This window comes from Myotis brandtii, unplaced genomic scaffold (genome assembly GCF_000412655.1).
Source record: "Myotis brandtii unplaced genomic scaffold, ASM41265v1 scaffold358, whole genome shotgun sequence".
NCBI lineage: Eukaryota > Metazoa > Chordata > Mammalia > Chiroptera > Vespertilionidae > Myotis > Myotis brandtii.
Window position 1 is genome coordinate 3,662,307 of NW_005363772.1, and position 13,160 is coordinate 3,675,466.

Genomic DNA, 13,160 nt, shown 5'->3' on the forward strand with positions numbered 1-13,160 from the left:
TGCTGGCGAGCGGCCGCACCCCGCCGACCCCTGGGCGCCCACCTCGCCGTCTGCCGGGGCTGCTGCCTGGACTTGTTAGATTTCATCTTTCTTTCGTATAAACCAGTTGTCAGTCGGCATTGAAGGAGCTCGGGTGCTGCGAGCCCGTCCACGCGGAACTGGAACTATTCGCTTCCATTCCCCGCTTCGAAAACTGCTCCTCCTCCTCCTCGGGGCGGGCAGGGGAGCGCGCGGAAGCAGGTTCACCGCGTTTCCCACGCAGCCAGCCCGGCCTCACTTTGCAGCTTTCGGAGAGCCATCGGCGGGGTTAGTTTTATTCTTCCGTGGAGTTTTTGTGAGCCGAGTGGGAAGCGTCGCGGTGTCTTTCTCCTTCCTTCCGTAGTACTCACTAGCGACATTGGCTGGTTTCTTCCGAGGGGCTATTCTCAGTTATCGGATGATTATAAAATATCTGTGATTTAAGACACCCGGGAGGCAGAAAACACCCACAGAAATAACTAAAGGAAGACCGGCAGAGAGAAGTTCAGGGAAGCAGTGGATTAAATCTTCACTTTCCTTTTGGAATATGGTGATGCGTTTTAGACTCTTCTCCGAAATACAGCAAGGAGGAGTTTTTGAGAATCTGATTCAGTGGTGGGCATTTGGATCATGGGGAGATTGCCAGAATTCTTCATTTGTATATTTGAAGGTTTCCTGGGTGATATAAAGATGGGAGGAAGCACCGTTTTGAAAAGCGAATGCAGTCTGTTAAGTTGGGGCTCCCTCCCTGCTCTCGGCTGTGACTGAGTGCTGTCCTTTACTGTGTCACCAGGTTATTTACCCTTTGCCTTAGTTTCTTCATCTGTAAAATGGGGATAATTATAGGATGTCTTATGGGGTTGTTAGGTTTACATGAGATATAAATGCATTTAAATACATATAAGTGCTTAGCCCAATACTTGGAAAGTAGTAAGTGCTCCATAAATGTTAGCTTAATATAGTTAGATTAATATATAGTTAAAGCTCCAATTTGCTTTGTGAAATGAATGGATCTTATCTAGTCTGTTAAGAAAGTGTTGTCCCTTACAAGTTAAAATTAGCCGAATTCAAAGAATATTTAGGCTTTACTAAAAAAAGAAATGTGAAAATGTACCCACTAATTCAAAAAGCAGCTTTCACCAGATACGTTTTATGGACAAGTAGTTGGTTGCTATTTATCTGAATACCAAAAATGAACTCGGGGAGTGATCAAAATTAATTCTTCTTAGGTAAAAGTAGCAAAGTTATGGGGGGGGGAGGGGCGGTTGGGAGGGCCAGCATTTTTATTGGGGTCCTATTATGTACCAGGCATTTCATAAGGAATACCTTCCTTAGTCTCCTAGCAGCCCTGCCATGTAGGTGGCATTATCTCCATTTCACAGATGAGATGAGGCTGGCCCCTCTCACAACTGAGGCTGGCCCACAGTTACAGAGCCAGAAAGTGTCAAAACTGGAGTTCAAGTCTGTGGCTACTGCCCATGCTACTCTCCTTTCTTTCCTGTCTCACTGGGTGGTGCTGATGAGCCATGTGCTCACTTCCAGACACCCTTTAGCTAAAGAGGGTGAAAAAGTGTTGCAAGTTCCCCCAGCCCAGGAGGGAAAAACGAAACAGGTCTCTATATCAGAATACAGGGCCATGTTTTCCATACGCAAAATCCCTGCCGCAGGGATCCTAGGCAGTTTCGGTGAAGGCCGTCATTAAAATAAAAATCTGAAACTGGCGTTGGGGAGGAAGCCCTTTTAAGATTGGCCACCAAAAATCAGTTGGTGCTAACATAATTGCCTGCTCACTTTTTCTGACAGGCTCATGGTAAACACCAAGATTAAGCAAGCTGCCAAGTGATTGGGTGTCCTCCTGGTCAGTGATTCTGGAATCCTTGGAGTTCTGGAGAAGGCAGTCTTGGAGGAACGGCACATTTTTCCAGACTGAGGTGGTCACTGTGGGGCAGTTTTCTTCCCTTCCCTTCCCTTCCCATCCCATGGTCTCGCCTGTGATGTTATCAGACCCAGCTCTTTTGAGGTGTCAGTCTGCCATTCTAGTGGCTTTAATTTATGTGATTCAGAAATTAAAAGTCAGGTTCCAGTCAGCTTTGCATCAGCCACTGTTCCTGGGCTGGATCTTAGGCAAAATGTGAGCCAGGATTGTAGTATTCAAGATAAACTAGGATGGACTAAAAGGGCTTTTCACATGTTTCAGGGGGAGGAAAGAGAGGAAAAGATAGAAGGGGGAATAGAAGAGAAGGGGAGAAAAGAGAGAGGAGGAGAGAGTGAGGGTAGGGGATGGGGAGAAAGGAGTAAAGAGCCAGAGGAGAGTGGAGGGGGAAGAGATGAAGGAGGAGAGAAGGGGGAGGCAAGTGAGAGTGTAAGAAAGGAGCACTGGGAAGAGAGGGGTGAGGGGAAGAGGGATGAGGAGGGATGGAGGTGAGAGAAGGGAGGGACTGCCACACCATCCAAGTTTGACTCCAGGAAGAGAAATTAAATTGAATGTTTAAAATATATAGGGAAAGCTGAAACATTAGTACAGTAAGCACTTCACTTTACTGTTTTCCTTGTGGAAAGACTCCCTGGTTCTAAAAAGCAAGATCTCTTTCTGTGCTGTGAACAGTGATTATAACAGCCTTTTGAAATCTCTCTCTTTACGATGTAATGTTCAGGAAATTATAAGTCAGGTCATGACATTTCATTCTGGTAGCCCTCATTTCCACTGTGCCATTTAGTTGAAGCCCTCCAGCTTTCCATTGTGAGAACTGACTTACTCAGTGCCTGGGATCGGGGCCATTAGTCAATACCTGCACTGTCATCAGGGACTGTGAGCCAGGAGCCCTGCAAGAGACGAGTGCACCCGAGACATCTGGGAGTCAGTGATTTCCTGTCCTGGTTTTTGCAAGTCTGCTAACTGGTATGGCAGCCCTTCTTGTACCCCTCACCTTGCCCAAAGCCTCCCTCATTCCCCGTGGCTGGAGGCTTTGAGAACTTTGAAGACTCTACAATTTAAACTCTCAGTGCACCCCCACACTCCTCTCCCGACCCCGCCTGGGCCTTTGGGCCCCGATCAGCCCAGCCTGATTGCCGACCAGGCCTAGGGACCCCACCTGTGCACGAATTCATGCACCGGGCCTCTAGTATACTTTATAAAGTGTTCCCCCTGATATTTCCATTACCTACCTGGCACCATATTTAAAATATTTTTACACTTCTTAAAATATTTAAATCCGTCCAGTAATATAACTTCAAAATTCTCATTTGAACATGCTTAAGTGTTGGTTGGCATGATAGGACATTTGTCATTTACCTAAGAAAACTATTGGCATTTAGTGTCTCTAATCTTTAATCTTACCATTTAAGTCTCTAGATAACATCTTCACAGAGAGATAGAGACAGAAAGCTGGAGGAATAGGAAATGTAGAGAGAGTCAGTCTTTCTCTCAACATAGTTTGCATTATTAGATGTTTGTAATTGAGGGTCAAGATTATTGTCATAAAACAGTAATTTCAAATACATTCAACATGTTTTACTTACAATATTTATTTCCTTAAGCAGGTAAGAAATGTATGTACTTTACCATACGTTCCGAGCATATCACAGGGGAAGTGGAGAATTACCCACTGACTTTCTCCTCCCAAACCTCTCCACTTTATATGGCCTACACTTAGTTATGTAAGGGACTCTCCTTTCCTAATGGTTTAAACCAGGGGTCCTCAAACTTTTTAAACAGGGGACCAGTTCACTGTCCCTCAGACCGTTGGAGGGCCGGACTATAGTTAAAAAAAAAACAACTGTGAACAAATTCCTATGCACACTGCACATATCTTATTTTGAAGTAAAAAAACAAAACGGGAACAAATACAATATTTGTATTTGCATGTGGCCCGCGGGCCGTAGTTTGAGGACCCCTGGTTTAAACTTTGCCATCTTCAAGCCGTTGGCTATACCTGGAATGCCCCTGCCCTCCCTCCAGACAGGCCTGTAGAAGTCTGATGTAGTCCTCAAGGCGGGGCGCAGGTGTCACTGTTTTTATCTGCCTATGGAGGAGCGGGAGAAAGAAGGAGGAAGTGGGGAAGGGGAGGAGGAGAAGAGGGAGGAGGAGGAGGAAATCGGGTGTAGGAACATCAGTCAGCCTGAACTTTGGAACCAGACCACTGGGAGTGTGATTGCCAGTTTGATTATTTACTAGCTATATGACCTTGGCCAAATTATTTATCTTCTCTGAGCCTCAATTTCCTTATCTATAAAATGGGGGTAAAAAATAGTTGCTAATTTAGCCCGGCTGGTGTGGCTCAATGGTTTAGCATCGACCTATGAACCAGGAGGTCACGGTTCCAGTCAGGGCACATGTCTGGGTTTCAGGCTTGATCCCCAGCAGGGGGAGTACAGGAGCAAACCAACCAGTGATTCTCTCTCATCATTGATGTTGCTAGCTCTCCCTCTCCCTTCATCTCTGAAATCAATAAAAAATATATTTAAAAAAATACCTGCCCTAGCTGGTTTGGCTCAGTGGATAGAGTGTCAGCCTTCAGACTGAAGGGTCCTGGGTTTGATTCCAGACAAAGGTGTGTACCTGTGTTGCAGGCTCAATCCACAGTCTCTCTCACATACCGCAATGTTTCTCTCTCTCCCCCTCCCACTCTCTAAAAATCAATGGAAAAATATCCTCGGGCAAGGATTAACAACAACAAAAAAAAAACACACACAAAAAAATCCCACACTTAATTTAGAGCGTTCAGTGGGAATTAAATGAGATGATTATAAACTATTTAGTGAAACCTGACTTTCAACAAATGATTTTTTTCCTTCTATGAAACCTTTCGAGAACTTCTCCCGCCATGGAAATGATTCTCCCCTCCTATTTTCAAACGCGTGTGAGTGTGTGTGTGTGTGTGTGCGTGTGTGTACTCGAGGGTGTGCCTGCCTATTATGATCACACTTGTGCCTGCTTGCCACAGTTATTAGGTGGGTTTCTTCACTCCACCCTTGGGTTGCAGGTTCTTAGATGAGCACGTTGGTTCCTACTAACTTTACGACCTCCAACTCCTTGCACTTACTTTAAATGACTAACAAAGGTTTGTTGATGTTAAATGAATGGTGGCTGGTTTGAAGTGTGGGCAGGGCTGGTTCATTCATAAAGTATGCATTAAAAGCGTACTTACTGTACTAGACAAACAGAGATGGAGAAATGGATAAAGCAAGAAAAGGGTTCAAGAGTTTATAAAATGTACTAGGCTGGGTGAAAAGCAGCCAAAAATATTTGTATTACAAGATAGAACCTATTAAAATCTATAGTTTAACTTCTGGGAGTTAACTGCTAGGAGCCTTTGCAGCCAGAGTTGGGAGAGATTATATCCTGTTCATGGGGGAGGGACTCACGGCGGGCTTTCAGAGAAGGTGCTGGCTTTAGCACCGATGGATAGATAACTCTTGGGGCTGGGAGTGAAGAGGGAGGGGGTCTTTCAGGGCCGAGATTAGGCATGGAAATGGAAAATTGTCAGTGATGTACTTGGAAGAACTGATGCGTTGTTTTGGCTCCAGCTAGGAAAAGTGAAAAAGAAGAATTGAACATTGAAGTTGCATCCTTCGTGCTGGGAGGCCTCCCCTCCTAACTCGGTGATGTGGCACAGTTGACACGGAAGCCTGGATTTTGTTTGCTCTCCAAAAAGACTGACACATGCATTTTCTTTCTGATCCTTGGTCAGCAGCAGAGCTTTTGCATCACCTTGCAAGGCTAATTGTGGCATATTTCTAATCAGAAACACACACACACACACACCCCAGAGGTTCTGGTTCCTGCCAGGTTGATTGGCTCTTAAACCGTAGCCTTCACTCCAAGTCAGTCTGGACCAATTCTTTCTCTCTTTCATCCTCTTTTCTTCCCTGACAAAGTAGCTGCTTATATCTTTAAATTCATTTTACGCTCTTTCTTCAGACGAGTATCACAAGTACTATTTCATTTATTCCCATTACAGTCTGTTGGGAAGCAGGTATCTAGACTTCCAACATCTCATCAACATAGTGACCTGTGTGGTTCCTCTGTCCCTGTCGCTGATGTACTCTCTGTGTGGACACCTGCTCCAGGTGTGCTTGCTCTCAGACCCTTCCATGCAGCTCCGTGGGACAAAGCAGGAAGATACTCTCAGCCTTGACTTCCAATACAAACCCTAGTGAAGGTGCACGGACCAAAAGGAACCCAGCGTCCTAATGTGGAAACAGCACTCAGGGAAACACCTGTGTGTGATAGCATCCGAAGATGCCCTTCTTATTTTGACTCCGATACAGAGGATCTCTGGCTTAGAAGTTACTGAGAAGTACTTCTTCATTTTTTTTCCCTTGGGAGAGGAGAATATAAGAAGCTTAGATTATAGTTGAGTCTAGTCTAGATAGTATCAAAGCCATGCATATTTTACAGAAATAGAGATTTTAAAGGATAGATCAGGGTACAATAGAATTGAAATGGAACACTTTTTGGAGTAGGTATTAATAGGCGTTTAAATGAATAAAAGATTGTGAAGATTAAGAATTGTTTTGTCATAGATCTAGAGAAAAGTGTGATTGAAATATTGAGCACAGTCTCCAGCTCCACTTTTATTTCTCTTATCAGCAGCCTGGTTGGAGAATTGGATTTCCTTTCTTAGTTACCTGGTACCCAGAGGTCCTGTGCTTACACTGCCATGGTGACAAACACTATTGCATTCTAGTTAGGCTATCTGGTCTACAGTGAGTCACCCAGGCAACAACACTGACCTAGAAAACAGAGACCAAAACCAGCTTTCTATGTATCCTGCTGATAGTGGTTTCTTGAGGACAATTCCCCTTTTATTTAGTTTTCAACTAGAACTTTTGGCTTATCAATTTTTTTCGTAATAATAAATGTAGCTACCTAGCCTAGGACATGTGGTCATAAGCAAAGCAGCCTGACTTTAGAGGGATGGTCAGGTTCACACCTCACATTTTAGAAGTCCTCTACGACACATTATTCATTCGTTTAAAAACACATTTTTATTAGCTACTTGGGAAGAGCCTGAAAATAACTTTTAGATTCTGGTCATTAGTATAATGATGGCATGTTATGCCTGGATGGTATTAAAGTCATAAATGTCACTTTGGGTTTTATTACCTTAAACACTTACGTTGTGTTTCAGTTTGTAGAACTTTAACATTTGCCTTGCGGTGTCAGTCGCCCCCCACCCCCTTTTAAAGGATCTTTCTTCTATTGAGAATAATTGCTATTCAGTGAAAAGATACATATTTTTTATGAACACTGATGAATTTTTTTTTCTCAAAGTTAAACAGAAGGTGTCTCATTTTGTTGACACCTTGGATGTTAGGAACCATTGTATCTTTTATAGGTTCTGTATCGACTTTAGCATATCCACTCATGCCTGATGAATGTTAATCCTGATATTTGCCCACATCGTGTCTTCTGTTTACTCATAACTGGCAAGAATTGTATTGTCCCACGTGTAACGTGGGTATAGACCAGTGATGGCGAACCTTTTGAGCTCGGCGTGTCAGCATTTTGAAAAACCCTAACTTAACTCTGGTGCCGTGTCACATATAGAAATTTTTTGATCTTTGCAACCATAGTAAAACAAAGACTTATATTTTTGATATTTATTTTATATATTTAAATGCCATTTAACAAAGAAAAAATCAACCAAAAAAAAATGAGTTCGCGTGTCACCTTTGACACACGTGTCATAGGTTCGCCATCACTGGTATAGACCATCCAAAGCTAAATGCGTTTTTGTGCTTTCTGGAAAACCTGATGTTGAAAACACTAAACCCTGTGTTCTTTTTATACACGAGGATCAATCAGGCCCGGAACAAGTTAGAGACTTTTCTGTTTCAATGTGGAACTGAAACTCTGATGAACCCTTGCTTCTTGCTTCCGCCCATCCCTGGATTAGGTTGTAATGCCTGTGAAACCTTGGCCTTCTGCAGAATAGTCCTCGTCAAGGGAGCATTCTTTAGTTCTGCTATCACTGTGATTACATTCTGCATCATCACTGCTTTCCCATGACTCTGACTTCCTTACAGTCATCCTGGGTGTTTCTACTTCCCCTTTCCCCACTTCAAAAGCTTAGCTAGGCTCATTCTCACCCATTGGTTCTGCTAAATAGCTAGTAATCCTTCACCTTTACTGAGTATTTACAGTGAGTTAGGTGTCCAAATACTTTACATGGTATAACTCATCGAATCCCCAGCAACTCTATCAGGTAGATATTATTTCACATTTCAGGTGCGGAAATTGAGACACGGAGAATTTAAGTACATTGCCCAAGATTGCAGAGTAAGTAGCAGAACTAGGGTTTGAACCCAGGGAGACTGGCCTCCAGAGCTTTTAATCTTTCGTTAATGCCTGCTAGATGTTTGGATGTGGTGCCATTTCTGTGAAGTGCTGATGTCCACACTAGAACTTCTGTAGGGAGGGAGTCTGGAATACAGGCCTGCTTTTGGCTTTGTGAGACTCTGAGCTCTTTCACTTAATGATTGTGTGAGCTTGGCATGTCTGTCAGAGTTCAACTAGGGGAGCAGAACCTTACATGCCAGGCACTATACCCTTTACATACCTTATTTTATACAATCTTCGCAACAACCCTACGCTGGAGGGTTAGCCCATGAGCAAACAGGCTCTGGTACGATTGTTAAGAGATTCATTGCGAGGAATTGGCTTATGCAGGTATGGAGATAAGCTGAGCAGTACTGGAATCTCAGGGCAGGCCGTCTGGAAACGCAGACTGGCACTCTTTGGCACAGGCTGCAGTGGCTGTCCACTGGCGGAGTTTCTTCTTCAGGGAAGCCTCTGCTCTGTTTATAAGGCCTTTCAACTGACTAACTCAGGCCCACCCATATCCAGGATATTATCTAGACCAACGGTCGCCAACTGGTGGTCCATGAGGTCCGAAAGGTTGGTGACCGCTGATCTAGATTCTCCCTTGTTAAGGTCAACTGATTATGGACTTTAATCACATCTACCAAATACCTTCACAGCAACACTTAGTGTTTGACTGGATAGCTGAGGACTGTAGCTGAGCCACAGCAAAAAGACCATCACAATTTTTTAATTCTCTGAGCCTGTTTCCTCATGTGCAAACCACCACTGTAGGGTTGTTGTGAGGATTGTATAAAATAAGGTGTGTAAAGGGTACAGTGCCTGGCCTGGGAGGATTCAGTAAAAGATTATTTAATTGGTGGTGGGGAGTCGGGGCCGGAGGGGTAGCACAGCAGCAGTGGCCATGGTCTCATCCGCAGTAGTGACTTCACCCCCAGTAGTGACTTCACCCCCAGTAGTGACTTCACCCCCGTTGTTGCCACTCTCCTTCCTGGTCATTCCGGTTTGCTGAGGCGGTTGGCTTCCTAACTGGTATTCCTGCCTAAAATCTCTTCTCATCCATCTTCATTTTCTTCCTCAAGGCTGTAATGGAGGCTTAAAATACCTCACAACTCTCCGACTTTGAAAAAAATGTCTTACTTAAATTGAGACACACAGTGTTTATAGCTTTCCTCATTATATCAGAGCAGTACTACAACTCCCTCTCCAAAAAGTACCCACACCCCCTCGCTTGCTAAATGCTAGTGGGAGGGCTGCCTTCTCCAGTGGCATTTATTAAAAAAACAAAACAAAATCAACTATCTTTTTAGGGTTTTCTCCAAATAGGGATTTTTATCTTCAAGAGCAAAACTAGTTTTTGGTGTTTTTTTTTCCAAATCCAAACAGATATTTAAAAGCAATACCTAGTTGTAATTGAATCAAATAATAAATAAGAAAACAGCCAAGAAAATCTTTCCCTTTCCCACTCCATCAGGTGAGAAACAATGTGTGCATACATGAATGAACTTAGGAACTGTTCTAATCTATAGGAATATCCTCTTTGGCATTGACTGTTATGCAGGCACGTGAATGGACCACGTAATCTCAACACTTCAACATTTTGTACTAGATTTTATTCACTGATGTTCGTAATTGACACCATTTCCCAATAATTGTGTTCTTCCCGTCCACTCCATTGCACCGCCAGCAGTGCTCAAGCCTTTGGTAAAGCCTGGAACTCCAGGATCCACAGGAGGATCTATTAGATTTTAAGTCTCATGAAGGAACAGTCTCTGTGGTCGCCGTGGTATTCCCAGCCCCTGTGGCAGTGTCTGCTTTGTAGTAACTTGAAGAACATGTACTGGTGATGTGCAGGGCATTATGGGACCACAGTTGACAAGTTTCACTCACCGGGTGACTATCTAAATATGGGAATAGACTGGCCCTTTTCCTACCATCTCCTTTCTACCTAGTTGTGCTGCAAACTGGAGAACTGTTTTTTGAGTTCATTCTAAAGTTTCGAAGTCATAAACTTCCTATTTGCTGTGTTCAGCTTCTCCCATTGACACCCGTACAATTGGTTTGTGTTCCATCCCGAACGCCATGCCCTCAAGAGCAGATATGGAGAGACTTATACCTACTGTGCAGGAGAGCCGGGGCACCTGCTCATTGTAAGACCATTGCTGGTACATAGTCTGGTGGGAGTGATATAAGCAAATCCTCATCTTACGTCATACATGCTCTGAGATATATGTGGTTTTGCACTGAGCAAACCTGGAGAATACCGGGCCCCTCCTTACTTAGTGGGAAGTAAGGTCATATAGGTAACTAGATCCCTTTTGGCTCACTTTAAGCCATGAGGCCCAGTGGCCATGCTGCAGGGAGCACAGCTTAATCCCTGAGGCTCTCTGACACCCTTGCATTGTCCACAGTCTTGCCACTTTCTCCAGCCCAAAGCAGCTCAGTGTTCCTACGTGCTGAGTGTTCGAGTCCATTCTCACCATTCTTGTCTCATCCCTGGTGTCAACCTTTTGCTTTCCTCTGTAACTCTTACTTGGGCTCTCACTTCGCCTCCATATTATTTGGTCACAGTGAATAACTTCCCTGCTGTTTCTTTCCTTGGCTTTTTTTGTTCAACATGCCAGCGAGACATTTGGTTTGAAAACGTACATGTCATGCTGGTCACTTTTGCAGATGGCATATTTTGAAGAGGCTTAGTCAGTCTGTTAGATATCATGCGAATGCAAAAAGATGCTGAGAGGGTGACACAGAAGGAGATTAAACTTAAAAAAAAAAGGGCAAGCACCTATGTACAAAAAAAAATGCACATGTATGAAATGATAAAGATGGGGCTTAACAACAGCCTATAGGAAAGACAGATTTGGGTTTAATCGGGAAGAGACTGTATGGGAGTCAGGAGACTGCCCCAGTAATCCCTCTTCCTGATAAAGGGCAAATACCCCAGTCAGCTGTCTTGGAAAGCAAGGGAGTTATATTAGACCATCTATAATGTCAGTTACGGTTCTAAAATTATATAAATGAATGAATCAACAGTGTAAAGGCCCAATGTATAAAATAAAAGCTAATGCAGTCTAACAGTCTTACAGATAATGAACGTATAATCAAAACATTATCAATAAAAGTTCTCCTCTCCTCTCTGTGGACTAGACAACTCTTGGGTGCTATAGTCCAATTACACCACACAGCAAAGGATTTTTAGCCAACATATAGCCGAAAGAGAGCAACCAGATAGCGACAAAGCATCGTATGCGTAAAATTCAAAAGAATCACATGGTTTGGTTTAGGACAGTGGTTCTCAACCTTCCTGATGCCGCGACCCTTTAATACAGTTCCTCATGTTGTGGCGACCCCCAACCATAAAATTATTTTCGTTGCTACTTCATAACTGTAATTTTGCTACTGTTATGAATCGTAATGTAAATATCTGATATGCAGGATGTATTTTCATTGTTACAAATTGAACATAATTAAAGCATAGTGATTAATCACAAAAACAATATGTAATTATATATTCAATATGTGTTTTCCGATGGTCTTAGGCGACCCCTGTGAAAGGGTCGTTCGATCCCCAAAAGGGTCGAGACCCACAGGTTGAGAACGGCTGGTTTAGGAGAAAGAGTAATTTAGGACAAAAATGTGGGATATTATGGTTGTCAAAGCTCAAGGAGTTATATATACATGAGAAGGTAAAACTTTTTTGGAAAAAGTCCAGGTTTACAGATCAAATTTTTAATCAGGAGATGCATTTTCTGACACCTGACTGATATGTATTCATTGATTCAACAACTAGATGTCTTTTTTAATGATGACATTGGATTTTACTGAATGCTTTTGTTTTGCCTTCTGTTCACAGTGTTCTTTTAGCCTGAAATACTCGTTTAAAAATGACTTTAAATGTTATTCCCTCCCCCTAAGTGTCCTTTCCTCTGTGTTCTTGCAGCATAAACTTGTTACCTCCCTGTAGGTCTACTAGGTGTACTGGTTAATAATGGCGGATTTTGTAATCAAAGAAAACACGATAATTTCAAGAGAAACATCAAAAGTGCTTTATTCAAAGTAATGTCCATCACTAGCTACACATTTCCCCCATCTTTCAGGTAATTTGTGGATACTGTCCCAATAGAACTTGTTTTGAGGCAAAGCATTCAGAGACCCAATTTTCCACTTCTTTGTACGTTTAGAAGTACTGCTCAGAAAGTGTGTGTGCCATTGATCAGAACAAGTGGTAATCTGAAGGAGCAAGGTCTGGTGAATATGGCGGGTGGGTTAATACTTCCCAGGCAAGATCTTTTAACGTGTCTTTAACTGGTTTTGAAGTGAGTGATGGTGCATCATCATGAAGCAAAATTACTTTGCTGTGTCTTCTGGCACATTCTAGTCGTTTTACGATCAAAGCGTGGTTCAAATTGATTATTTGTTGTCAGTAGCAATCAGTATTAACGGTTTCACCTGGTTTTAGAAGCTGATACTACATCACACCTTCCTGATCCCACCAAAGGCAGAACATTGTCTTCTTTCCGAAGCGATTTGGCCTTGCAGTGGATGTTGATGGTTGACCTGGATCAACCCATGATTTTGTGCATTTGGGATTCTCAAAATAAATCCACTTTTCACTGCCAGTAACAATTCGATGCAAAAAAACTTTCTTTTGTGCCCTTGAAGCAACATTTTACTGATGACTTTTTGGTTTTCCATTTGTCTCTCGTTCAGTTGAGGTGGCACCCATTTTTTCTTCCTTTAAAATCTTTCCCATTGCTTGTAAACAAACAAATTGTTTGCTGAGCAACGTTTAATCTTTCTGCAAGTTGTTTTTGAG

At 42.9% G+C, this 13,160-nt stretch overlaps 1 protein-coding gene across 1 annotated transcript in view; it reads left to right on the top strand.

Moving 5' to 3' along the window:
• Positions 1-1,862: 1,862 nt before the first annotated feature.
• The window catches only part of ARNTL2 (aryl hydrocarbon receptor nuclear translocator-like 2), a 56,336-nt gene continuing 45,038 nt past the window's right edge, over positions 1,863-13,160 (top strand). Inside the window, exon 1 of the mRNA XM_005871839.2 lies at positions 1,863-1,949. The gene's annotated coding sequence lies outside the window, so the exon portion shown is untranslated. The remainder of the gene's footprint in view (positions 1,950-13,160) is intronic.